The sequence below is a fragment of the Pteropus alecto genome, unplaced genomic scaffold (genome assembly GCF_000325575.1).
Source record: "Pteropus alecto unplaced genomic scaffold, ASM32557v1 scaffold359, whole genome shotgun sequence".
NCBI lineage: Eukaryota > Metazoa > Chordata > Mammalia > Chiroptera > Pteropodidae > Pteropus > Pteropus alecto.
The window spans coordinates 2,792,471-2,820,245 of NW_006443119.1; the positions used below are offsets into that span (position 1 = coordinate 2,792,471).

The window sequence follows — 27,775 nt, forward strand, 5'->3', positions numbered from 1 at the left end:
AGAGAACCAGGATTTGTGCCTTCATCTGAATTCAAAGCCACCTTGCCTCAACTGCAAGGACACTTCTCCAAGAAATCAGAAACAAAGCTATGTGGTTACTTCCTAAAGCTTGATGAGGAAGCCCATATCTGTCCCTTGCCCGTGACCCCTAAAGGCTCTGAAACAAGTCAGGGAAACACCTCCTTACCTCTTTGAGCTTTCAGGGCTTATTAGGGGCATATAGGCCCCCCCACCCCCAGCCGTAATGCACTTGGCTCTGGATTAGTATGAATCCAAAAATATCCAATTCTCACTTGGTGATCCCAGGAGTGGGGATGAGCGCTTCCTCTACTCTATAATCTTGTACCCTTGGACTTGCAACTCGTGACTTGGGAGAGGCAAAGAGAGACCCTAGATTCTCTCTTACCTTTCTCCAGCAGGGGTATTTTCTGTGCCATCATCTATACTGTCTTAAGCTTTACTCTGTCTCTCAGACAGTCCTGTGCTTCTCAGAGGGCCATGCCCTGTCAAGAAAGTTGGCAAGCATCTCAATAGGCAGGCTAACATCCCTGGCTAGCTCTTCTCTCTGAAAGTCTAAACTCCACACAGAGGCCACTCTGCTCCCTCCTCCTTACAGGCCCCTTACTTCTATGACTGAAATTCTAGCTCACCCTCACCAGTTCCCACCACTCAGGTCTGGTAGCCATCCTTATCATGGTCCCAGGTTTTCCTTCCCTCCCCATGCCTGCCTGCCTTAATTGCTCCTCCAATGCCTGCTGGCTTGCAGAAGCAAGACCTGAGTACACCCCCTGCCCCTTCAGTCTACTGAGGCTCTTTGAAGGTATGTGGGAAGGTCAGAGGCAGAGCACGTTGAGTAAAGTTCAGATGATGAGTGGCACTGCCTATCATCATCAGTAACCACCAGGTCCATGCCAGGAAGCCAAGTGAGGGCTGGGGCACCAAAACCAGGCCTCTGCACTGACCACAGGATGGCACACTGTGGCCTGTGGTCCTGGGCACAGGCCTGGAATCTGATGCTAATTCTCAGCCCTTCCTGAAGAGAGAACATCAGTTCCTGGTTAGGAGGCGCACGCGCGCGCGCACACACACACACACACACACACACACACACACACACACCCCTGGGACCTAGGAGTGTAAAACTTGTATTTTGTTCTCAATTTTCTAACCTTTAATTCTGTGAAGAGCTGGACTTCAAGTTTAAAAAAAGTCCAAATATAGGATGACTATATAGCTAAACCGAAGTCCTGAGCAGTAGACAGGTGAGTTTGTAAGCTCCCTTGCTTATCCTTTCCCTCTCCAAGTCTACTACCCTGAGAGCTTCTTCAACTCAGCAGCAGAAATACAGCACTAAGATTGAAGCATCTATCTGGAGAAAATGTGTCACCCTCAACCTTGGGTCACAGGGACCCAGAATTCATCCCTTCTCCTCAAAGCCATCTGGTAGTTTTTGGTCAAGCTAAGTCTATGCATACCAGGACTCTGTCATCTATGCTTGTGTGCTTCTCCCAAAGAAATTCTCACACAGGTCCAGAAGGGGACATGTGCAAGGATGTTCACCAGAACATTGTTTGTGGTGACAGAGAAATGAAGGCCATCTGGAATCCCTTCTCCTGGTGATGGACGGGTAAAATATGTGAGCTAGATAACAGGGGATATTATATACAGTTAGAAACACAGATCAGATGTACATAGACCACGCTGGTGATCTTAAAAACAGTGCTTAGTGGGGGAAAAGGTACTGTAACAGCTTTCACACAATTAAAAACACATGCGTCTAAAGCAATTCTATACATTTTAAGGCAGTGGACCTCAACCTTTTTGGCACCAGGGACTGGTGCTCCTTTGAGAATCTAATGCCTGATGATCTGAGGTGGAGCTGAGGCGGTGATGCTAGTGCTGGGGAGCAGCTGTAAATACAGATGAAGCTTCGTTCACACACTCACTGCTCACCTCTTGCTGTGCGGCCAGGTTCTTAATAGGCCACGGACTGCTACTGGTCCACGGCCAGGAGTTTGGGGATCCCTGTTTTAAAGGACATATTTAAACAAAAAGATACATATTATCACATTAGAATGCTGCTCACAGACAAGGAAGGGAAGAGATGTGATATGGGGAAACATTGAGCATGGGAAGGACCAATGATGATAACAAGCCATAAGTCCATAGTATGATCAACTCAATACTCTGCAAAAAAATAAAAATAAAACATACCATGATGCTGAAACCTTCCAGACCTGGAAGAACTGTACTGTTTATGTTATAACAATGATGACAAAACTTATCAGTTCTGGCCAGATACCTTCAGGGGGCAGGGAGAAGGCAGAGCCCATAGATAGCACTTTCTCACAAGAGTGATACCAAGAAATGACCCAAGTTTGCCATCTGTTCCTGATCATCTGTTGAATCAGCCCATGTCAGAGACCCCAGGAACCACCAGGATGAAGACAGGAAGCTACATGGCATAGATCAGGCAACCGAAGCAAGAATGTGCCTAAGAGGACAATGTCGACACCCCCACACCCCCCCGGCTCCACGCAAAAATAGCATCAGTACATTAAGATGAAAAAGGGCAGCCCCTCAGCCCAGAGCTATGGGGAATGTACCCTCTTCCAAATAATCTGAGTCATAGTGGCTCAGGTCACTTCTGTTGTCCTATGACTCAGGGGTGAGGGGGAGTACTAACAGCAAGTTAGAGCTCAAAAAATACAGAGAATGAAACAAGAATGTTGACCATTTCCTTCAGTTGGTTAAGGAGGACAAGAGCTGATTTCAAGTGGGAATGACAGTGTCATCTGGAACAGGAGTCCCCAATCCTCAGGTCAAGGCCCCATGGCCTGTTAAGAACCAGGCCGCACAGCAGGTGAGTGGTATGTGTGCAAATGAAGCTTCCTCTGTATTTGCAGTGGCTCCCCAGTGCTAGCGTCACTGCCTCAGCTCCACTTCAGAGCATCAGGCATTAAATTCTCATAGAAGCACCCCCTGGTACCAAAAAGGTTGGGGACCGCTGATCTAGAAGGTCTGTTGTCTAATGAAAAGGGTGCTGGCAGCCTCTCCTGATCCCTCCCATCTGATCATGGGAACTGCTCAGGATATGAGTTAGCAAAGGTATCTGCCTCTCACACTAAGTAAGGTGCAGCTCCTCGGAACTGGGACAGGAAGCTACTAGGCCAGCAGACAGGAGCCAGACCTTGGGCAGTAACATTCAAATATCCAATATGTATGCTCTCTTGGGCAACACAGATTGCCTTTCTTGGGGCTGTTGTGGTTTTTCCATTTTAGTTCCAAGGGAACAAAAGAGCTTTTTAGCAACTGGATTGGATCCTGGATTATTTTTAGAAACAAATTTCAGCAGAATCATGCCATGTTCACGAAGGAGGGGAAGGCCACTCTCCCTTGGCTACGGGGTCAAGATCTTGTTGTTCCCAGGCCACAGGTTCTGTTGGAGCCCTTGAGGGTGAAGAGAAAGCTGCCTGGCCTCAGACTAAGGAAACCACATCTTATCCACCAAAAGGGGGTGGGGTAGGCAGCCTGCTGTTCTGTCCCCAGGGGCCCAGCAAGAGAGGAAGCAAAATAACATTCTTGTGTTACCCAGACTAGTCAGAGTACCACACCCTGGACATCACGCCTGGCCAACACTCCATCACCTCTCTCCACTCCACGACAGTCCACCAATACAGAGTACAGAGAACCATCTCCTGGCTTTGCCTGTTCGAGGCTTCTCTCAGCCCATGGTTTCCTGGAAGTCGCAGACAATTGCACAAAGGCCCCATGCTGAGAAGATGGCATTTGTCAGGAAAGAGCTGAGAACATTCCCTAATAACCTGTCACCTCACTGCCCTGGTTCCACTCTTTCTTATCACTCAGCGCACACACAGGAGCCATGAAGTCAGCTTGGGGCTTGAGAAAGTAGACTGATCACACTCCCCTTGTACTGTGTTGTACTTCAGAGCAGTGGTTCTTAAACCTGAGTGAGCATCGGGATCTCAGGAGGATTGGTTAAAACTTATTTCGGGGCCTGCTCCCAGCGTTTCTGATTCAGGAGATCAGGAGTGGGGCCTGAGGATGTGTACCTCTAACAAGTTCCCTAACAAGAGGATGCTGATGCGGCTGGTCTGGGAACCACACTTCCTAATGTTGCAGAGGTTATGAAGAGTTTCTGCAAACAATGTCATGACAACCTCCAACAATAGCAGGTTAACACGCTTGAGAGCCTTGAATGGGGGCCAGTCTCGACATTGCCCAGATCTAGGCTGACAGGGGAGGAACAGGAGAGGCTCGTCACATATCTCCTCCTGCTTTCCCCTCTCCCTCCTCTAGCCCCTCCAGGATGCTCTGCTTCCATTTTCATTTCAGACAGCTCCCTTTCCCAGAGAGAGCCCTGATCTTCCCAAGGAGAGCCACTCTCCCCTGGGGCCTAGAGATAACAGACTGAAGAGGACTTCCCCGACAGGCTGCAGCAGAAGCCAAGATTTATTCAAAAAGTTAAAACAAGCTACCCTGTCAGGGTCAGAGGACACCCAGACCCCTTTCCAGTTCAGGTGGAGCTGAGCACCCTCTGCATTCCTGGTTCCTCCGTCCTCAGGAGGTGAGAGATGACGGAAAAGGTGAGAGAACAAGAGACACCTATCACCAGCTTCGGGATCCCCAATATTACTGCTCCCTGGCACATCTGGGCCCCAGGCTGCCTTTTCCCTGCCACCCTGCAAAGCCCCGCAAAAGGGCTGGCCCATAATCCCCCACCCCCAACCACAATACCTCCGGGTGAGGGGGCACCTGCCTGCTGCTCTAATGGGGCACAAGGCAGTGGCAAGGGCGTGGCTGGCGGGGCAGCAGCAGCTGCTGTTTTCCATCGGGTGACAGGCTGCTGTAAACACTCGTTTTAGGTTGCCATGGCAAAGTGAGTGCACAGCCTGGCCACGGTACAGCTATTTACGTGCCTGTAATGGCAGAGTGGTCTGTTTTTTATTATTTTACTTTTAAAGTTTTCCTTTCCCAGCCCCCTAAAACAGCTTAAAAAATAAAAATAAAGAAGAGCTACCACAACATTCTTAGGAACGAAAAGAAGAGCCAGAAAATACAGCTTAGGACTTGGGCCAGCAAGGGGGAGATGGAAGCGAGGGGTCCAAGTAAGTTCCTTTAAGGAAGGGAAGGTGTAGCTTCTTGTCCACACAGGTCTCTGCCTCAGCTCATCAAGGAGAAAGGCAGCACTCAGAGTCTTCTCACCTCTGTATCACTTACATTATCAACAGGAGGCAAAGCCACCTGGTCTTCTTCCTTCCTGTCAAAGCCAGGTTCTAGCCAGCAAGTTCCTTGACCACCCCTACTCCCCACCAGCCCCCACTGGCTGCCAATTTCATCAGAATGAAGATACAGAGGATTCTACCAGGGGTCATGGGAAGAAGGCCTCAAAGCAGCATCTCCCCTACCCGCCATGGGTGCAGTGTCACCCTGCATGGAGCCTGGCCACTCCAGGCTGGAGGTATGAAGAGAATGACCTCGAGAGGTGCCTCTAAAGGGATACATGTTTTCCCCCCACTTGTACGGAGAACTGCCATCCTGTTCTCACTCCTTAGGGAGTTCTGGGGTGAAGAGATACTTGTGCTCAACAGGATTTAAGGTTTAAGTCAGGGTGGTGAGGATCCTTAGCTACGACCAAGGAGTCAGCAAAGTTCAGATGCCGAAGAACGATCAAAAGTGAGGTTGATTCTTCCCGGGACACATATGTCTCCAAGGCACCAGGCATCTGGGAAAGGTTTGTGGTAGAGGAGGTAGGGAGTAATCAGAGATCAGCCACTGGAGTCACACACAAACTAAGCTGAATGTATATACGGACTTTGATAAATATGCTATAGGCTGCCAATCACTAAATGACATCTAAGTAAGAGGGAGTCACCTTCCAGAAACAGTTGGTTGAAATACAAAAGATGCTGCAGGATTTTATCATTCCTCTCCCTCCACTTATTCCAGCTCCTTTGGATTAGTATGTCCTTAAGAGAAGGACCTCCCCCACTCCCTATCCCCCCACCCCCAATGCCAGTAGGCACGTTAATCACATAAAAGGAAAGTTAGGGCAGCGTAAGAGCAAATCCTACAGACTGTTCCGATCTCTTCCATTGCAGATTATAACTGAATGCCTCCCAGATATCACCACGGCTCAGAAAGGATATCGATGAGAACAAACCCTGCGGGGAGGAGAGAGGGCAGAAGGGGGAAGCTGCTGCTGACTCTGTCAGGGAAGCACCCACTGCTGCCCCAGGAGTGGTCGAAGTCTTAACTGACAGCCTTGGTTTAGCTGACAAAGCCTTGTTGGGAAAATCAGAACTTGGGACAGAAATCAGTCTTGGCAGCACCTTGAGGTCAAAAGAGCAGAATAGGCATGGTTTCTAAGCCTGTCAAACCAACTGTCATCAGCATCCCACTGTTCCTGCAGGGTAGGAAGGGAGACGGGAGGAGGTGAGGAAAGGGTCTGATATGGGGCACCATCCTGGTCAGCTGGGAGCAGGCTGATAGCAAGGCACCACAGGTGAGCTTGTGCCCCAGACACCAGTGCTTCTGCTCCTGAGTCTCGGGGTATTAATTCAAGTAGAGTGGCCATTACTTGGAAATACATAAAAAGACAAAGAGAAGCAGACCTGTTTCAGAGCCCCCAAAGTAGACTAAACTTCCAGAAATCATGGGCTAGAAAGAACATCTATTCACAAAAGGGCTCAGATCCATGGTGAGGAACACAGGGCCCATTGTTGAAAAAGAGAAAGGGCGGGAGACAAAGGTGACTCAGTCCTAGCTGGTCATTGTTGATGGAAGTCTCAGCAGAGAGAAAGTGGAAAGTACGGTGTATTGTTCTTCCAAGCGAGCAGAAAGGTTGTATCACCCCTCTATCCCAACCTCTGCCCCAGTGCCTGACCTAACATGAGGAGTTAATGAATAAGTCACCCTCCTCTGCCAATCTCCAGAGAGAATCTGTTATCTGTAAGTCCCAGAACCACTCCTTCAGCACTTGCTCCCTCTCCCCCTCCTTCTTGGGCCCCTGGAGTTGGGAGACAGAATGGATTGGAGGCATATCTCCCTTGCTCTCCGGGACACAGCCAAGGGCTTTTCTGGTGCAGGCAGAAGGGAGACCAGCCATCACTGCAGAAATCATCCACTCTCCAGGGAGAGGCAAAGGGAAACATAAAGAATTTAAATTCTCCCAACACTCATTCGATTCTAAACTCCCACACATAGCATTTTAAACACCACTGCAGAGTTTCCAAGGAAAGACAGGGGAGGAGAACTATGGTGACGGTGGTGGTGGGGAAGTCTGTAGGAAGTGGCAAAAAAGGATGTTTTTTGGATTATTTCTGAAGCACTGAGCTGCCAGAAATCATGGGGAAAATATCTCGTACCAAACTCTTCCCACCTCCTCATTTTTCTCTATATACCTCATTCCCAAGCTTCTCACTTTGTTTTTTCATATCTATGTATATTTCTTTCCCCATCTCTCTCTGTCTCCCTGTCTTCTTCCCTCCTTCTATCTCATATCTATCTATCTATCTATCTATCTATCTATCTATCTATCTATCTATCATCTATCTATCTATCATCTCTATCTTTCCTCCACCCACCTACCTACCTATCTACTTCTATCTCAAAATTTCTCTTATTCTCCCTTTTCCACAACTCTAGAGACAGCCTACTTGGATGGGATTCTATTCTCCTTACCTGGGTAATTTCTAAAACCAATAAGCCCTAACTCAGAGAATATGGACATACCGAGAAGCAAGACAGGCACTTGGAGGGCTGCCATGGCTAGCACCAGCACAGGACCAATCGGTGCCACTGGGATCAGGAATGAAGGGCCAAAAGCACACAAGACAAACTCTATGAGCCAATCCACATGCTCCCAAATCCACCTGGAGCTTGCCTGGCTAAGTCAAATATTAAAAGATCTAACTATGCTTGAGGCGGAGGCAAATAGCAAACACTGAAGACTAGGAAGTGAGGAGCCCTAACAGAAATGAGGCTGAGGAAGACTATTCCCATGAATTAAAAACTAAAATCAGGGTTTAGGATGCCTAGCCAAGTTTCCAATCCAGCATAAATAGGGAAGTTGCCCGATGGACGAAGGGGTTAGGAGACTAGATAAATGTACGAGGCGCCGAGGGCTGTACGATCTGATTCTAGCTCCTTCCAAGGGTCCCATGGAAGTTGAAAATTCAGGAACCGAGCATGATAAACTAGTCCTACCCAAATGCAAACTGCAAAATGGCTCCACTGTCGCACCTCAATTCTACTCTGAGCCGATAAAGCATGGATAGGGATTAGGAAGAGGGAGGCTAAAATCCAACTCCCTGGTGACATGGCTGCCTTCTTACAGTCCTCCCCAGCATTATTCAAGAATTCAGGGATTCACGGAGAGGACCAGAGGAGGAGTTGCAAAAGGCATCCTAACCCAGCAGAGCCAGACCTTCACAGGCGTCTCACACTATCTGCCTAACGTTTGCTTCTGCAAAAGATTGCAGGAGCACTCTATTCCCAGCTTGTCCACTCTCACACACCCTGGCCAGCTGTCCCAAATTAGAAAGATCTCCATTACCAGAGAACAAGCTTTTTTCAGGGTTGGGGGAGGGGTCATTGCTCTCCCTTCAGAATTTCAGCCACTGAACCCTCCCCTCTGCAAGCAGTCAAGTCCAAAGAGAAGCCGAGGACACGCCAGCGTGCTTTCCCTTCCCTCCTCTAACAGCTGCCAGCTCAAGAAAGAGGACTCCTTGGTGGGGGAAGTCCCACGGCAGTGAGGCTATGGAAACTTTGCCGTCTAAGGCTGTGGAATTCTTCTGTCGGGCTCCTGCAGTTAATCATACCAGCTGCCTGGATTTCCAACTTGGGGCTTTAAAAGGTAGCACCAGAGCAAGAAGGACAAACATGTCAAGAAGAAAAAGAAAAAAGTTGGTGTTAGCTGAAAGATAACCACCTCCAACACAAGTCTTCTTAGTATTCGAGAAGGGGAAAGAAGAAAAGAGCACAAGAAAAATAAGCGTAGACCACATTCCAGAATACTCTTCCAGACTCCCAGCTAATGTTACTATATTCATACTCCAGATCCTAGAGAACATTGCTCCCATTCCTAACCCACTTGTAAAAGGATCATCTAGGGGTTGGTTGGTTTGAAACATTCTCCTTTTAACAGATCTGAAAAATCAGAGGCTTCCATCCCCCCTCGGAAAAAAGTGCTAGAGAGTTCACAGCTGGGAGTCCAAGGCTTCAGAACATTAATTTCCAAGATGGTAGAAGTCTCCTCTTAGGCCAGGTTGCCATGGTTTCCAAGACAACAAACAGAGGTTTGGTCCTAAAGAAGGGAGGGAGGGTTAACTGCCTTTTTCTTCCTATGGGAATAGTTTCAAGAGCCAAGACAGGAGGGGGATATGGTAAAAAGGAGAAAAGATTATGGAAGGTTACAGGTGGGAAAAATAGCCTTAACAGTTCTCATTCTTCCTAAGGAGGCCAGAGTGGAAGCCCCCATTTAGAAAATGAAAAGGCACTACTCAGGGAGTGAGATAAACGTAGAGAGTAAATACGAAGATGAACAACCTCCCTAGAGCAGATGCTCAGCCAACATAACGCAGGAGGCAGAGAGAACAGAGGCTAAATTGAACTGCTCTGGGAAAGGCGAAGACTTCCAAAGGCTCTGAGTTTTACCTGCAAAATACATAAGGCAGAAAACCAGAAATGAATCCAATTTGACCAGGGGATGCACCAGAAGGGCAGAAGATGCCAAAGCAGCCAGGCCCGTGGGCCCAGGCCCCCATGGAGCTCTGCCTGGGGGCCAGCCTGCACAGTGTTGGCCAGGCTCTTGTCCCTCACGGCTCACAGGTAGGTGAGATAACTATCCCCAGAAGTGATGTGTAGAAGTGCTGTTCCCCAGAACTGAGGCCTGCCCCACTGGCCACCGCCAACACTGGCATCAGTGCACCCCCTTCCCAGGTCCCCTGGTCGGGACTCCTCAACTCTTGCTCTAAAGGAGCCAGATGGGCAGAACAGTGTTAAGTGCCAGAATGCTTCCATGTCTTCCCAGCAGAAGCTGTCAGCTGAATGGGGTCGCTTGGCTAAAAAGTTCCCTTTCATAATTCTGGGCAGCAATCTGCATTCTAAGGGAACCCCCTGGACGCCTCTTCTTGCAGCACCACCTCCAACTTGTCTCTCATTGGAAAGCTAGAAAGGAGGCAGAGCTGCTCAGGACTCTGCTATACCCAGAAGCAGTGACTGTGGCACCATTGTAGGTTAACTACCTTCTCAAAGACGAGAGGGGCCTGGGATCAACTGACACAGCTAGGAGGCTGGCCAGCCCTAATCACCATTTCATCACTAGTAACTGCACAATCCAGTAAGTTCCTGGCCTTTTCAGGGGACAGATCCCCAGCTTTTCCTACCAACTGCATCAAACATCTCATAGCATCCCAGAATCACAGCCATGCAGAGAACTTTGGGGAAAGTCTAATACAATTTTACATTGTATTACATTTTATAGTGAAGCATCTATGAGTCAAACACTGTGCTGGGCACTGGAACAAAATAGTAGGATATAGATTGGAAAGCGAGATATATGCAGAAACAGATGATGCAAAGAAATCTTTATTAGGTATCAAATGAAGAACAAGATCACCTGTGTGCATGTGAAATGACACCTCCAAGTTCTGTCATAGGCAGTTGCAGCCATCGAGTTGCTGCCGGAGAGCTCATTCACAGCATGGGCCTCCCCAGAATGGGCTCAGGCCCACACCCTGAGCCAAGGGGAGCTTTCTTAGGGCTTTCTAGAGCTGCTACACACAGGTGTGCAGAGTATGCCCTCAACATGGGCACCAGGTAAGGAGGCTGTTGGGAGATGAAACACCCTAAGTGTTGCTGGAGAGGCCATGCACTCGTAGGCCATATTCATTTGAAGGGCACATCTTTCTAACTGTCTTTATAAGCTACACTTAACTGTCAACCTGATACATTGCTGTGGGTCACAGACCCTAAGAAATACATAAGGAAGAAAACCAGAAATGAATACAGTTTGACCAGGGAATGCGCCAGAATGGCAAAAGACACCAAAGCAGCCAGGCCCCCATGGAACTCTGCCTGGGGGCCAGCCTCATCCCATCACATCTCTTCCCAAGTAGCACTAGGTATGCCTTAATCTCAGTGCATCCTCCTCCAAATCATTCTTCCTGGGCCTTAATTTTCTCATCTGAAAAATAGAGACAATGAGAATAAACTACTTCACATAGAAATTGAGAAGATTATTACTTCTTTTGTGCCTTTGGATAAAGATCAAGTGCATTATGAAGCTATTGAGCAATGGAAGTAAAATAAACTGAGGCTGTTCTTTGTTAGAGGCTCCCTGTGCCTCTGGCCCCACAGAACCTATACTTCCCAGGCCTGGGTCTGCATCCTAGGCTTTATGTACCTAGAAGAAGGTGGTACTGTCATGTGCGGTCTTCTCCAGAATCTCTAACTTTTGTAGCTGTATCTGAGGAATCTGTCTGCCTGAGGTCCCTTGTTAAGTGGCATTGGAAAGAAGGACAGAAAAGTTCATGAAAGTCAAAGAAGGTTGTGGTAAGAACTCACATCTGGGTAATGCCTCACAGTTTCAAAGCACTCTGATGTGTGATCTTTGGGACAGCTTTTTAAGACAGACAGGACTGATATTATTCTTTCTGCAGATTTTATAACACATGGTCTTAAAGGTGACATGACTCAGTTAAGGCTACAGAAAGAGCCAAGAATAAGCTAAGACATTCTACATGCTCCAGGGTCCAACAAAGAGAGAGAGAAACAAATAAAGGAGCAAGAGAGCAGCCTGAATAAAACAGTCAGGGAATTTTAGGCCTGACCCAGGACTTTGGAGCTGGGGGAACCCTGCCCTGATGAGCTCAGAGGATTGATCTGGGTTCTCTTACTTCCTCCCAGAGGCAACTGTGACACACACTGAGGGCGTGTGTGATGCCCATGTGTGTCATCCTGTTAGGCCGAGGACACCTTGAGGGTACAGATTGTGATGGAGATAGAGGCTGTGCAGTTCCTCGTGATTTGAGGGGGTGTTAAAGAAAAAGAGAAGGGAGAACTGAAAAGGATGGAGGAAGATTCAGAGAAAGGAAGAAAGAGTCTTCCCTTCTGGGAACTCCCAGACACAGAGTCTAAATAAAGAAAAACAGGACACAGCCGTATTAGGAAGTCCTATGATTACAGTGGAGTATATACAGAAATACTGAAGTGCATTGACACCAAGCAGAAATGACAGTTGACAAGGAGAAAAATATATAAAACAAACAAAAACTCAGAACTATAAACAAACAAAAGAAAAGATGCTCTAATCTCTAGACCCTTTGCCAATAGTTCAGAAAACAATGTCCCTGGGCAATTGTCGGCTCTATCCCCAAGAAAGCAGGCAAAGGCAAGCTTGGAGCCCCAGACAATCCCCTCTTTCCTTTCCGACTAGCACTTCCAAGTCCCAGTGGTGTTACCTGTTGAGAAGAGAGACCTCTGGAAGGGTGACACTGCAGAAGAGGCTTCAAAGCAGAGTTCATAAACAGCACATTGGGCGGTAACTCCACACCACCTGGGATGGTCACTCTCCTCAGTTTGCTGATTCAAGGAAAGAATAGGCTGTCCTCTCTATATCACTGCAGATTTTGATATGCCCCAAGAAGTTCGATTAAAGAAAAGAGAGCATCCATCAACAGATGAATGGATAAAACAAAATGTGGTATATCCATACAAAGAAATATTATTATTTAGCCTTAAAAAGGAATGACATTCTGATACTTGAAAACATTATGCTAAATGAAAGAAGCCAGAAACAAAAGGACGAATATCGTATGCCTCCAGTTATAATGAAGTGCTTACCCTAAGCACAAATTCATAGAGACAGGAAATAGAGGTTGTTAGGGACTCAGGGGAGAAGGGTGGAGTTATTGTTTAATGGGTACAGAGTTTCTATTTGGGACAATGACAAAGATCTGTAATGGATGGTAGTGATGGCAACACAGTAATGTGAATGTAATTAATGCCACTGAATTATACATTTACCACCACAAAAAATATTTTTAAAAAGAAGAAAACAGGAAAGCAAATGGAATAGTTCTGGTACAGATAGGTGAGAAGGGTGGAGAAGGGAAAAGTAGAACCAAATTCAGGACTATGAGCCCAGCTGCCACTGTCACTAAGAGCTCAGGCCCATCTTGGTATTCGAGGTAGAGGCCCAGTGGCACAGAGATCACTTATTCTAGACAGTGGCCTCTGACATGCCCAGGGCTGGGAGCCCACAGAGGGCCTGACACAACCAAACAACTCAAGAGGGGACCTGGCAAGGCTGACTGACAAGGCCAAGCGGGGAAGAAACACACTGGGCTTCTGAAGACCATACTCTGTGTAATGAGGGTGGGGGAGGAGAGGGGCATTAGGGCGATGGACAAGTCATCTTTTCAAGGAGCAGGGAAGAAGTCAGCTTTCGTCTACTCACTCTCCCAAAGTCATCCCATCATCAGCTCAGAGCAGATACATAGGTATCTGCTTAGAGCAGGTACAGCTAAGGCCTTCCTGATTCGTGATGGAAATACAGTGCCTCCACTCTTTTTGAGTAACTCATATATTATCTCATTTGGTTCTCCTGATAAACATGGGAAATGGATAATACTGCCCCATTTTGTAGAGAAGAAAACTAGTTAAATACCTTGTATAGGGCCACACATTAAGAAGCAGAGCCAGAATCCAAACCCAAGTTTGGAAAAGTCCACATTTGTTCCATGTGATTGCCAAGGAGATACTTTCCAGAAGTGAGAACTCTTTTTCTCAGGGATGAGTCACCTCTTCAAGCATAGTACAGTGGTCAAGAGCACCAAATCCACCATCACTGTTTAACCTTGGGAAAGCTAGTCAATATCTCTGTTCTTTGGTTTTGACACTGATAAAATAGAGATAATAATAGTATCCCATTTAAAATATTTCAGTCTATGGTCATGCCACCCTGAACTCACCCGATCTCGTCTGATCTTGGAAGCTAAGCAGGATTGGGCTTGGTTAGTACGTGGATGGGAGACCACCTAGGAATTCCAGGTGCTGCAGGCATTTAAAATAAAGAAATAAAATAAAATAAAATATTTCAGAAGACTTCGAGATAATTAATCCATGCAAAGGCGTATAGTGCTGCATATGGTAAGCAATCAAAGAGAGTTATTGTGGTTAATATTTAATGCTATCAATCAGCCCATTTCACTTGTGGGGTCTGGAGCTACTGGGGACCTGCTCATCGGTCAGAATGTGAGTGGGGAAATACTGCTGTACGTCCCTTGCCTCTGCATGAGGAAGAAATGAATACCTCAAGGTTTCAAGGGACTGAAGGTCATCTAGACTAATCTCTTTTCCAATGTTAGAAACTATTTCTTCCTGCTGTTCTCTAAGAACGTACTTCTTAGCTCCTACTCTTTCTTATACAGGCATATCTCATTTAATGTACTTCAGTTTATTACGCTTTGTAGATGCTGAGTTCTTTACAAATTGAAGGCAAGACCTTCTACCAGCAAAAAGATTATGAGTTGCTTTATTGCGACCTGTGTTTTATTGCAGTGGTCTGGAATCAACCCGAAATATCCAGAAGGTATGTCTGTATTAAACTGAGACCTAATTTGTGATCGCCACCACCAAAGTGATTGCCAGGCAGTCTCTCAATCTTACAACCACCTGTGGTGACAGCTATTTTTATCCTCTTTCCACAGATGAAGAAAATGAGGCCCAAGTCCTAGAGTTAACTAGTGGTCAAGCTGGGCCATGAACCCAGGCCTGCCTAACTCTAAAGCTCATGTTCTCAGCTATTACATGATTATTCTGGCTTAGAGAAGAGAGGACAAGTCTGCCTGATGGTAGAGTGGAAAGCGGCTGTGGTTGAATTCCAAATACCTGGATTAGAATCCAAGGTCTGTGACTTTGAAAAAGTTCCCTACCAGTAACATCTACCATTTAGTGAGAGTCTAGCATTTAATGAGCATTATTACGTATCAAGCACTCTTCGACGTATTTTTACAGATAAGAAAATTAACAGGCATTTATGCTCAACACCACAAAGATTCTAAGTAGAAGAGATGAGTTTCATACCCATGCTGTTTCTCAGTTTGCTCATCCTTAGATAGGACTCGATACTATCATTTAATTCACTCTTCAATAATGAGTGCCTACTAAGTTCCAGATCTTGTTTTAAGCACAAAGTTTCATTACAGCAGTAATGAAACTATAATTTCAATGCCTATTTTGTGCCTGGCACTCTTACCTATGTTACATGAAATGATGAACATTAATGATTCAAAATGACTAACATGGTAGAACTTAATAAATAGTATAGTTTCTTCTACATCACAGCCTCAAATTCTTTTTAACTGCCAAATTTCCTAATGTCTTCATTCATGTTTCCTTTCTTTTCTTTCTTTCCATTTTCTCCCCCTCCACTAGTTTGGAAGTTGTGTTATCCCTAGTTTTTTAGTGTTAGCTTAGGGATCTTAACATGTATATTTAACTTAAAAATTGCTGATAATGAACATCTTTAACCTCCTCCCAAACAATACTATGACCTTAGAATACTTAAATTCCGATTACTCACCTTCCAACTTACATGCTATTGTTATTAGGGATTTTAATTATAGCTTCATTTAATCCCTGTAAGTTAGACATTGTTCTCTTTATTTTCTTTGCTATTAATATTTAGAATTAGCACCATGTTTATAATTTTCTTTGCTCATCATTCTTTCTTGAATCTTAGACCTTCTTTTTAGGTAATGTCTCTTCTTGAACTATTTCCTTTAGAAATTGTTTTAGTGAAAGGTCTATTGGTAGAAAGGTCTATTTGTTCCTCTGCAAAGGGCCTTAATTCTGACCTCATTCTTGGAAGATTTTCACTGATAGAATTCTGTATTAGCAATTATTGTCTCAGCCCTTTGAAAATATTATCCCACTATCTTCTGGCTTTTATTGTTGATGTTGAGAAATCAGTTGTCAGTTTAATTGTCATGCTTTTGAAGGCAATTTACCTTTAGGATGTATTTTAAATTATCCTTGAAGTTCTATTGTTAGTTTCATTACAATGTGTCTAGGGGTAAAGTTTATTTATCCCTCTTGGGATTCATTAGGCCACGCAAATATAACAGTTCTATTTCATCAACTCTTGACAATTGCTAACAATATTGTCACACTCCTGTTCTCTCTATTTTCTCCTTCTAGAATATTAGCTAAATGTATATTGGGATCTTTTTACTCTATTCTGGGGTGGGAAAATTATAACACATGGCCCAAATCTGGCCTGCTACCTGTTTCGTAAATAGTTTTATTAGCACCTAGTCACACCCATTTATTTACATATTACCTATGGTTGTTTTCACATTACAACAGCAGAGTTGAGTAGTTATAAAAAAGACCACATGGGCCATAAAGCCTAAAATATTTATTATCTGACCCTTTACGGGAAAAAATTTGGCAAACCCGGCTCTGTTTTCAATGCCTCTCTAGCTCTTCCACATTTTCCATTTTCTAGAAAATTTCTCCAGAAATATCTTCCAATTCACTAATTTTATCTTCAGCTGTAATATACTATTTTAACCTTTTCATTGAAATCTTTATTTCCTTTACTGTATTTTTTCACTTCCAGACGTTCTCTTTGGATATCTGAGACATCTGAGAGATATCCAAAGGGAATTCGATCTGGTCAACTGAGTTTCATTTCCCTTCATCATTCTTTTAATACTCTTTAGTATGTTATTTCTTTTAACATATTAAATATATTTTAAAATTTTCTACATATGATCACTCCAACACCTGCAATTTTTGTGGATCTGATCTGTAGAATGTTATTTCTGCTGCTTAACTTCATTAGTAATCAGGGAAATGTAAGACAAGACCACTAATGGATACTATTTACACATTCAGTTGGCAAAAATTAAAAGGTCTGTTGATACTCAGTATTTGAGAGGGTGTGGATCAACAGCATCTCTTACACTTCCCTGTTAGCTGCGAAACTATTACAAATGTATTGGGAAACAACCTGTCGTTGTTGAATATTCATATACCAAGGCTTGGCAATTCCCTTCTGAGATCTAGATCCAGGAGAGACTTGCACATGCGCACTAGGAGACATGAACAGGAATGTTTGTGGCGGTACTCTTCAAAATGGTAAAAAAGAAAGAAAAGAAGAAAGAGGTGCTGTCTTCACCAATGGAATGTTATATAGCAGTGAAAATGAATGGACTACAGCTACACTCAAGTGGGATAAATCTTAGTATTATAATATTGAATGAAAATAAGCAAGTCCCCAGAAGACTTTACATAGTATATATTTTTAACAAAAAATATAAAACAAACTAAAATATTTATTTAGGCATACATTTGTTTATCAAGAGAATGTTAACCACAAAATTCAGGATAGTGGTTGGGACGGATGACGAGGTGGTGGGGGATAGGATAGAAAGGGCACATAGGTGGATGCAAGTCATGGTAGTGATCTCGTTTTTGGCTTGGATAGTGGGTTCAAGTGTCATTAGGTCATTAAAATCTATAAATAACCTATATAAGTAAGTACCAAAAGACAGACATGCATAAACTAGTGAAGAAAATGTATCATGAACCATGAATTTTGATTCATCCAACTTTGTGCACCCGAGAAATAAAGAAAAAGAGAGAAGGGAAAAGAAAATGGGTTTCCACTGTTTCTGTGAGCAACATTTTTTAATCTGCATGATCAAAGATAGATATGGATCTGCCAAAAGTTACCAAGACTCTCTGAGATGAGAACTTCTATCATTTTCATGGTCCAAAATTGTCATTTAATAACATAGTCAATATACTGCATCGAACATATTAGCCTAATAAGAAAATATCAACCCACTTAGACACCTTTATTTGGGGGAGTGAGGCGGAGGGGGAGTGCGAGTAAAGGGAAGCAGGGCAAGGGGACCCATATGCATCATTCCTGTAGGGACCCGAGAGCTAGAAGCAGGGAGCGGCACAGAAAGAAGGTGAGAGAAGTCAGCAGCAGCCAGGTCTCCAGCTTAGGGTGGGGAGAGGCAGAAGAGAGGCATCGCATTTCATAATGGAGAGAGACTCAGGGCGTTAGCAACAGGGAGCAGGCCTGAGCGCCCCTCTCCTCTAGAATCTAGAGTAAAACAGCTTGGAAGAACCCAAACCCCTTCCCGCCGAGACTTCCTGGTTCCTGCAGCCGACACCACCTCCACCCATACTGCGGGCTTTGGGCTCTGGGCTCGGAGGGCGCGGGACGCCAGCGTCAGCCTCCGATCTTCAAGAGCCGGCCCCGCCCCCAACGCACCCCGGCCCGCGGGTGGGGCGGGGCCTCGCACTGGCGGCCCCGGTAGAGGACAGCCCTGCAGCGGTCGCTCTTCCCCGCCTCGCCTTCTTCCGGCCCCGCTGCCGAACTCTGTGCCAGCCCTCGCGGGTCCCGACCTGCGGCGCAGCCCTGGAGCAGCTAGGGCAACAAATCCTCAGCCCTTTCGAAGGCTGGCTCTGCACCGAAGCCAAAAAAGGTGACGGCTCCACCCTGGCCAGCCAGCGATGGCTCACAGAGGGGCAGTGACTCAATCGGCCCCGCTGGCCAAGCGGCCCTTCCCTCCCTTAGGACTTCCCCCGCGCCACACCCAAGGGAGGAATCTCCACCCTTCAGCCTCAAGAGGCCGCCGAGGACCCACCCAGTTCTCAGCCCGCCCTTCACCTGGCCTCCCTAAACACTTCAAGAGCCAAACCCTGGGGTTTCCGTGGCCCAGCGACTCCTCGGCGGTTTTCTCCAGGGCGCCTCATCCCTGACCTGCCATGGCCCGGCACGCATGCTTCAAAAATGTGGACGATCAGTGCATGCATGATGTCAGAGACCAGTAACAAAAACGAGTGGTTCTGGGATGTTGGCAAGAAAGGCACGTTTACATCCGGTGTAATCTAAGATGCTTTAACACAGGATGTAACAGTATATACAGAGTAAATGATATCAATAGTCCTCAGTCAGCAGTACTGGAATGAGGGGGAGTAAACTGGAGTCCCCCCTCCCCCCTCCCCACTGTGCATGTGGGGAACCTGAGCCCTAGAGTAGAGAATGTGTCCTGGTCAGGAGGGGATTGCCTGGCTTCCCTGGCCTCAAATTTTTCTGGTCTGTAAAACTGAGGGTATTGAGTTATGGCCCCTTCCAGTTGTGATACAATAGGATTTTAGGACTTCTAGTCTTCAAACATTGGCTCCTGTCAACATCCTCAGGAACATGGCTGAGCTCTAACAATGTCCATTCACATACATATAGTGTTTTTAACGTCTCAAAGACGCGTCCATTTAGATTCCATATTCTCGCCTTGGCTTATCATAATGATCTTTTGTGGTTAGAAACGAATGACAAATGAGGAAACTGAGGCTCAGAGGTTAAGGGACTTGCATAAGGCCACACTGCTAGCAAGTGGCATGGTCAAGAGTGGAACTCAGTTAAAGAGCTCTTTTTAATGTTTCGAGACTTCCAAATCTTTTACCCATCTTGAGTAAGTTATCCTTACTTGCTGGGGCTTATCCTCCCATCTACAGAAGGGAAAAAACCCATCCTACCCAAGAAAGAGGGCTAAAATTTTATATGAGCTGAAGAAATGGCCTTCTAAACCTCAGAGGAGGCAGATGAGTGAGCAGGGACTTTCCCATTCAAGAATCTTCATATATCATAATTTATATGTTTGTAGGTACTCTGTAGTGTACTTACACATCCATCATCCTATGTGATTTTTATAAAAACTGTGAAAGGTATTCAAGATTATATTATACATATTTTAAGGAGTAAAAAGGCTGAAGTTTCACAGTTGTGTGACATATGCAATGATAACACTCTATTCTCTTCCTGTGTTGTCTCAGGAGCTTCTGGGGTAACCAATGTAATAATGAAGAATCCTCTATGTTCATAATGGAAACTCAAAGCATCTCCCTCCATTTTACTCACATACCTCCCTAAGATGGCCCAGGAAGGAGGAAGGTGCAGGGGTGAAACCTCCCTGTGGGCCAGGGGAGACTATGATGGGCACAGTGTGGTGAAAGTATTCTCCAGAGTCACACAGCGAGGTGGTACTACCTCGTGGATGAACCCAAGACTTCATGTCCCAGCCCTGGAGCCTGCACTGAACACGTGCCAACATTCTTTGGACAAGCCTGTATCTGCCATGGAGGCTACCAGGACTCACTCGAATTTATAAGAGCTGATTGGTGCAAACTCCAAGAGGCTAGCCCCTCAAGATATCATTCCAGAGCATCCTAACTGCCAAAAGGGTCTCCTACCACAAGCACAGGGACCCTCTGTCCCCACCATACACATCAGACCTTGTGTTTGTTCCCAGCCCTACATTTGTTAATTATCTTAGGGGTGGTGACAGCCTCCTATTCTTCCTAATTCTTCTCTGCCCCTTCCTGCTCTATTCTTAGATGATTTTTTAAAAAATATCTTTTCTGAAAAATATAGCCACAGATGAAATATACTCAGCCTCTTTCACACATACACATTTCGGAGAATGAAGGTAGGAAAGTCTCCCAGTTCTCTCCAGCTAGAGGCCAGTGTGAGAATACAAACCCAGCAGAAGGAGCCAGCCTCTCTGACCTTAATGAGGAATTCTGCTCAAAGGTTTATAGGAGCCTCGATTTTGTGTTTCATGTCTTCCAGAAAGCTAGGCCCTTAGCTGAGCCTGTATAAAAGCCACTTTGCATTTTTAACTCTCACTTCAAACACAAGTTGGCTTGCACCTTCATGTGGGATCCACGCACACAGAGGGAGGGAAGGAACTTCTCAAAGGGAATTCAAGAGCTCCCAGATCTCTCCTCTCTCTGATCTCTTCATCCCACATTCAGACCTTGCCACCCCACCCGGGCTGGCTCCACACTGTCCACTTTCGAGGCAAAGGCTGTGGGCATCATTGTCATTATTCCCCTTCTAAAATCACAATGACCTTTCACCTCTGGTTGCCTGCTATTATCAGATTCTATGACCATGTTTGGGACTGATTGGCGGTCAATCCCTTATGATGTAGGAAAATGCTCATATTATTGTATTGAGTAGGAAAAAATTTGAATCAAAAACTCAATATTCGATGTGTTCCCAATTTTGTTAAAAAATGTATATACTCGCCATACATATAAAAGAATAAAAGAAAATAAAATGTTGAAAGTCATCTCTGGACTTATGGAAATATTTTTTTCTTTACGCTTTTTTGAATTTTCCAAACTTTCTAGAATGATCTCATATGGAAGCAGTACAGAGCTCAGATTCTGGAATTTGAGAGACATGGTTTGAATTCCACATCCCCTACTTAGCAGCTGTGGGACCTTGGATAAAATCTTTTCTCTCTCATTTTCTTCTCTGGAAAAGAATACCTAGGAATGGCACCTTCCTTATAGAGTTGTCCTGAGGAGGAAACGAGGTCATGTGATTTTAGCACTTGGCATGGTGCCTGATATATAGTAAGTGCGCAGTAAATGTTAGAAAATGTTATGTATTACTTCATACTTGGGGTGGGGGGGAGTAAATATCCTTAAAAAGCTAAAGACCTACTTTGCTCAAAGTCCACCATTGAGATTAAAGGACACTGGGGAAATACCAAAAGCCCTCCTGAACATGTCGTGTCTCTGAAAGTAACTGGGACAATAATCATCATAATTTAAACTGGAGTTTACATGTCAATGTCTACATGAAAATGGAAATATTACAAGGGATGGAAGAGTATCAAGTGAGGAGCAATGATTGTTGAGTAATGCAAGTCTGATGAAAGAAAATATAGGTGATAGGTGATTTTAGAAGGAAAAAAAACACAGAGGACTAGATCAGATCACAGAACAATTGGTCAGACTGGGAGAATAACAAGAAACGTGAACAAACCAGAAAGTTCCGAAGAAAAGATTCTGTGATGGGGAAGCAGGGGATGTTTTATCTGGTTAGGGTAAACAGAGAGGCAGAGTTGCCTAAGGGCTCAGACAGGATGACTAAGGAGCTGAGTCAGAAACAGCCCTGACTTAAACCAGGCACCAGTTAGCTCCCAGTGAGGCACAGAGCTTTGGAGCAGGCCAGCCCCTGGGAGCTCTGAAGTGCAGCTGTCCACAGCAACAGTTGTCAGGAGAAGAGTTGAATAAGTTAACAGGAGAATGTGCACTTCACCCATCTGAATATAGCCGGGATCCTGGACCAGCTCACATTGTACTGAAGCAGCCTGGCCTTCCAACAGCCTGACTTGTTTTGGGCCAAAAATACTAGTGGAGGTTGGACAAGAGAAAGAAGTGAAAGGGGAATCACCACCATTGCCAAGGTTCTATAACAGAGACCTGGCCCTCCTCCCCACCTCCAAGTAGTGGCCACACAAAGTTATAGAGGGGGCCCCAGGGAGCCTCCTAAGCTCCCAGCATGGTCCGAGGAGGGGGAGATAGGTAAAGGGGGAACAGCTTCCTCAGCCAAGGGCTCAACAGTTCTGGAGGCCAAGTGCCTAAGCAAAGTCTCCTGGGGCCATTGGCCACTGTGTCTTTCCACAACCCAATCAGCAACTTCCCAGGAAGATCCCAACAAGTCTCTGCCACCTAAGCCCAGCTGAGCACGAGAGCTGCTTCCCAGGGCTGTCACCTGCTATGGGACAGGCCCTCGCTTCCACTCTTAGAAGTTTTATTTTTTCCATTTTTGGTTTGCAAATTCAAATGCCTACCAGGACCAGGCAGGCACAAAAATGAGCAAAGCAGGCTGAGTGTTATGCGACATGGACAGGAGGAGACTGTGGCAAACTAGAAACTACACACTTGTCTGAATGAAGCTGCAGTTACTCAGCTCCTGCTAACTGTTGCCATGGGAAAAAGGTAGGCCAATATTGTCAGAATTTCTGGCTTTTTTAGAAGAAATAAGAAATTTGGATTTCTATGTGAAATCTTATTTTTAAATTTTGGTAACCAATTACAATTAATCTGCAGGGTTGTTTGGGTAGGAGGAGGCAGAGAATTAGGGAGTTGAAATGTCTTTGAAGTACATCTAGGCCAGAGTATTCACTTTACACATGGACAAACTGAAGCCCAGAAAGGTCCAGTGATTTCCCCAAAGTGATAAATGATTCAAATTCCAGGTCCCCTAAGTTCTAATCTAGAACTCATTCCTGTAGGCCACCCTGCCTGTCATTAGGAAGCCTTTGCAATTATTCAGGCATAGGTGATGAAGTATTGAACAGGTGACCCTGGGAAGGAAGAAGATAAACATTGCTGTGCTCTTAACTCTAGTTTAAAAAAATAATTTCTATTTGTTTATTCAGTCATCCATCCATCCATCCATCCATCCATCCATCCATCCATCCATCCATCCAATGTTTACGGATGATTATTCTATGAACCAAGGGCTGGGCTAAACACTGGGTATGCAGAGATGACCAAGGCACCACTTTTCCTTTTAAGTAGCTCACAGGCTGTGAGTGGGTGTGGCTGATGCTACAGCCAAAACCCACCAGCAGAAACATCGCTGTCAACCACACTGCCTTAGGCCTGCTCACATGAGCTCTCAGCTAACAATCACACCCTCATTTCCTCTCCCATCACTGGATGTCATTCCTGAAAAACCAAGGTGGGGCTGGAGAATTCTCCAAAAAAGCCCAGAGCACTTAAGTGACCTATTGGAAGCAGAAGCAAGAACAGGGACCAAACCCAGTCACTCAATGCCAAGCTCCTTCCAGGTCAGGGAAGGCAAGTTCTGGCTCATGCTTTACCTTGGTCAAGCTGCCACTTCATACCAGCTAAAGTTTCTGTGTGGGTGTGGTGGATAGAGAGAACTAGATCCCAGACTGAGCCTCTCCTGCCTGTTTATCAAGTGGCCTGCTCAATTTCAGTGGCAGCTGGTGGCTTATCTGTGTGACCAAATGGTGATGGCATCCTTGGGCCACAGCTTCTACAAGCAAGTAGAGCATAATCACCCAGTGTGTCTCTTTCCATCAACTAGAAACTTCCCAGCAGTGGCTCTTAAAGCATCTGCTCCCAGGGGAGGAAAGCAGGGCAGGAGGAACAAACACGGTGAGGTGGTTGCCACTCCGCACCTGCCACTCTGCCTTATTTTGCCAGGACTCTTGTTGCAGATATCAAGCAAATCCCAGAACTGGCCCTGAGAGGGCAACCTATCATGCAGAGAAGATGGCGCACTCCCCCACCCCCAACCCTGCCCTGGCCTCTGCAGGCCCTTTGGTGGAGAGTTGCTTCAGGCTACGGCCTCTGGGCCTTTCTGTTACTGGGGGATAATGGACTATAATGGTTTTATAAATGTACTGAGCCAAAGGTTAGCAGGGAAAAGGTGGGCAAGTTTGTACCAGGATCTGTGGAGAAGGAAGAGAAAAAATTAAAATTTGGTGAACACCAACTATGGGCCAGGCCCTTGGGAATGTATCATCCTTATTCATGCATTAACCTCATTTTCCAGGGAAAATTGAGTCTTAGAGGTTAAATAATTACTCCATGGTCACACTGCTGACCAGACAGACTTGAATCCAGTTCCGCTGACTCTCCCAAATCTGTGTTCTTATAGACTACCGTGCTGCTGGGATTGGGAGGCTAGCTGAGTGACTGAGGACACAGGACAGTGCTAAAGAGAAAGGCACCAGAAAAGATTCAGGATTTGGTAAACTCTGACCCCTGGGGCTGAAAACCCAGTGGAAATTTGCATTCTCTTTTCCCAGTGACAGAGGACCTTGGCGTTCTAGTTCCTCGTCCCAGTAAGTGGATGTTCTAGTGTTAGGGAGTCTCCTTTCACCTGCTCCCCTCACAGGGCTGAGTGTCAGAGGTACAGACAGGAAACACACAGGGGTCTAGGGCCATACTTTTTAGACTTCTCCACATTGAGGGGACTGTTCTTAATGTCCCCCATCATAGTCAACTGTGAGAGTTGAGTAAAGATCAAAGGCACACCCAGAGGGTTACCCCAACATATTTCAGTGGCCCTTTCTCCAAAGCCTAGACTATTGCCCTTTCTCCTCTGACCATGGGAAGCCTAGGAGTGCAGAAGAGACCAAAGCAAAATCCACTCAGAAATGTCTTGTTTGAACACTTACTATGTGTTAGGCACGGTTACAGGTGCCTGGGATACGTTAGTGAACGAAAAGATTAAGCTCTTTGCCGTCATGGAGCATACATTCCAGCAGAATCAGAGTGATCTACTATGTGTGTGTGTGTATGTGCGTGTGTGTGCATGCATGCACGCGTGCGTGCGTACACACACACACACACACACACAGACACACACACTGGTTAGTAGAAAGGGCATGGGTTTTGGTGTCAGACAGGCTTGGGTCAAATAATCAACTCTAATCAAACAGATGACCTCTGTCTGGGCAAGCTACTTAACTTGTTGAATGTTGGCTTTCTTATCTGTAAAATGGAGACAATAACATGTTGTAAGGATGCTGTAGAGATTAAAGAAATGTATATAAAATGCCTGGTACGAGCAGTGTTCAAAATGGTACCCTTATTTTTCCGGGTCTGCCTGAACCCACAGATTCTAGGATAACTTGTGTGGTCTCCTATTTCAGGAAATTATCTCCATGATATCCTAGAGATAGTCTGGTGGGGTGAAGAGCATACTTGGATTTGAATCCACCTAAGGTCAAGGAATTTCCTCTCTAGAAACATCTACTCCCACCCTAGGCCCTGCTGAAGAGATAGGCCTAGGTGGTCATTTTGACTAGTCTCCATTCCCCTCTAGCCGGCCGCTGACAATTAGGAGTGGTGGATGTCAGGCCTAAGCTGGGATCCACATCTCCTGGCATTTGAACTGAGAGACTGAGTTAGTTAGTTTACACTGGAGAGGTAGGTGGGAAGGTCACATAGACTCGGAGACTAAACCTGCTACTCAGTTAGCCACAGCGGACGCTGTGCATGGGGACAAGGGAGCAGAGAAGCGCCGGGGAGGAGGCACAGCCACATAGGAGGTATGCTTCCCACCGCTAAGTTCTGTGAAATTTCTCTGTAACCTTCTAGGAAAGCCCCCTCTTACTTTTGCTTCTTGAGTGGGTTTCTGTTCTAACAATAAGATGATCTCTAAGACAAATCCTGTACCTGTCTCAGGAGGTGGTTGTTGTGACATAATTTGAAATCAGCTGGCATATAGTCGACATTCAATAAATGCTGTCGAATCTCTCCCTGTACTTGTCAACCAGTCAGTCACTGAGCAATGGAAAGAGGAAATCCATATATGGGCCGGACTCGGGTAGGACCTCAGCTTTATGTTTCATGAACATCTTTATTCATCTGTAAAATGAAGACAATACTAGTATCGACTTTATTGTTTGCTGGGAATGTTAAACGAGAAATCCAAGTTTAATACCTAGCACATAATTAATGAATGTTAGCTTGGACTATTACTTGTATTGTTGTTATTCATTATTTAAGATGCAACAAGTATTGTTTTAGGTTTTGATTTAGTAGAGGAGGGAAGACACAGTAAGAGCAGGATCTGGAGCGGACCGTGAGAGAACAGAGAAGGCTGTGCTGGGGAGCGAGACCATGGGGCTGGGCAGTGGAAAGAAGAGGCTGAAACGAGAAGGGGGCATTCAGAATTCATGCAGTGCTCTCACCTACCATATCTCATTCGTCCATCACGACACTCTATAAGGTGGATAAAGGAAGGTAATATTACATATGCTTTACAGAAGGGAAAATTGAGGCTCAATAAAGGTATGTATGATATGTACCGAACAGTTCTAAATATACTCATATCCTGTAATACTGTCCTGCCTCTGGAAAGCAGGATGAAGGGGCTGAAACGAGGAGTAAGGATTGGAGGAGAAATTGGAGGGCTTCTCTGCAAGTTTATCTTTTCATTCCAAGATTCTATTCAAATCCCTTCTGGGTATCCCAGCAGACTCAGAGGCCCCAGATCATAAGCGGGGGCGGGGTGGGGGGTGCAAAGTCAGAGGACACTGGAACGCCAGCCCAAGGATAAGATATACCAGGCTGGATAAACATGCAGCTTTAGCAGCGGGTCCTGGCCCAGGAGAAGCCTTCCTCTGGCAAAGGACAAGGGCAAGTCCTTCATCATCAGGCCACTGTCTCTTTGGGAACACAGGGGCTGCCCTGCAATGGTTTTTAAAGCCCCTCCCAGCTCAACTGTGTATGGAGTCTAGGCCTTATCTTTCTAAAGTCAGGGGTTAAAGGTATTTTCCAGGGGCACAAATGCAAGTTCTCTGGAACACGGCTAATAATCAGGGCTTGCTGTGTACCCCCAGACTCAGGACACTTGTTCTTGAGCTAAAAGTAGGTGATTCTTAGCCACATTCTGCTTCCTGGACACTGCTTCTCCCAGTTCCTAACATAGAGCCTGGCATACGGTCTGTGCCCACTTCAATGTTAGCTGAATGAACAAATGAACAAATAAATGACAGACTGGCTCTGGCAATAAAATAGGCCTGTGCTGTCATATTACAGCGGCCACGCCCCACTGACTCTTAGCCCCCAAATCAGAGCTCCTCGGTCAGCTGCCAAGGAAGAAGAGTTGGTCAGAGCACTTCCCCTCCACCCTTCTCTGACCTTTCAGAATGGCCACATCCTGAGAAAAGGGCAGGGACAGGGATCCCCAGTCAGGAGGAAGGCTCTGCCCACCCCTTCCCTGGACTTCTGCTCCATCTCAGTTACCCTGTTTCTCCCAGCTCAGGGCCCTTGTCTGGGAGGGGCTGTGGAAGGACTAAGAGAAGAGACACAGCTCTGTTAGGAGCTGCACAGCGATGAAGGTGGTGCCAGGACTGCTTCTCCTTTGCATTTT

At 45.8% G+C, this 27,775-nt stretch overlaps 1 protein-coding gene and 1 pseudogene across 6 annotated transcripts in view; one reads left to right on the forward strand and one right to left on the reverse strand.

The window, feature by feature from the left end:
- ATP2B4 (ATPase plasma membrane Ca2+ transporting 4) overlaps nt 1-27,775 on the reverse strand; it is an 83,469-nt gene that overhangs the window by 45,991 nt on the left and 9,703 nt on the right. For 4 of the 6 annotated variants that reach the window (XM_025040481.1, XM_025040483.1, XM_025040478.1 and 1 more), the window contains exon 2: nt 1,954-2,025. The exons of 1 other annotated variant lie outside the window; for it this stretch is intronic. The gene's annotated coding sequence lies outside the window, so the exon portion shown is untranslated. Of the gene's footprint in view, nt 1-1,953; nt 2,026-18,721; nt 18,746-27,775 lie in introns of those variants that run through there. One more of the 6 variants, XM_025040480.1, reaches the window with a different exon arrangement.
- On the forward strand, nt 13,970-14,088 carry LOC112471850 (annotated as a pseudogene).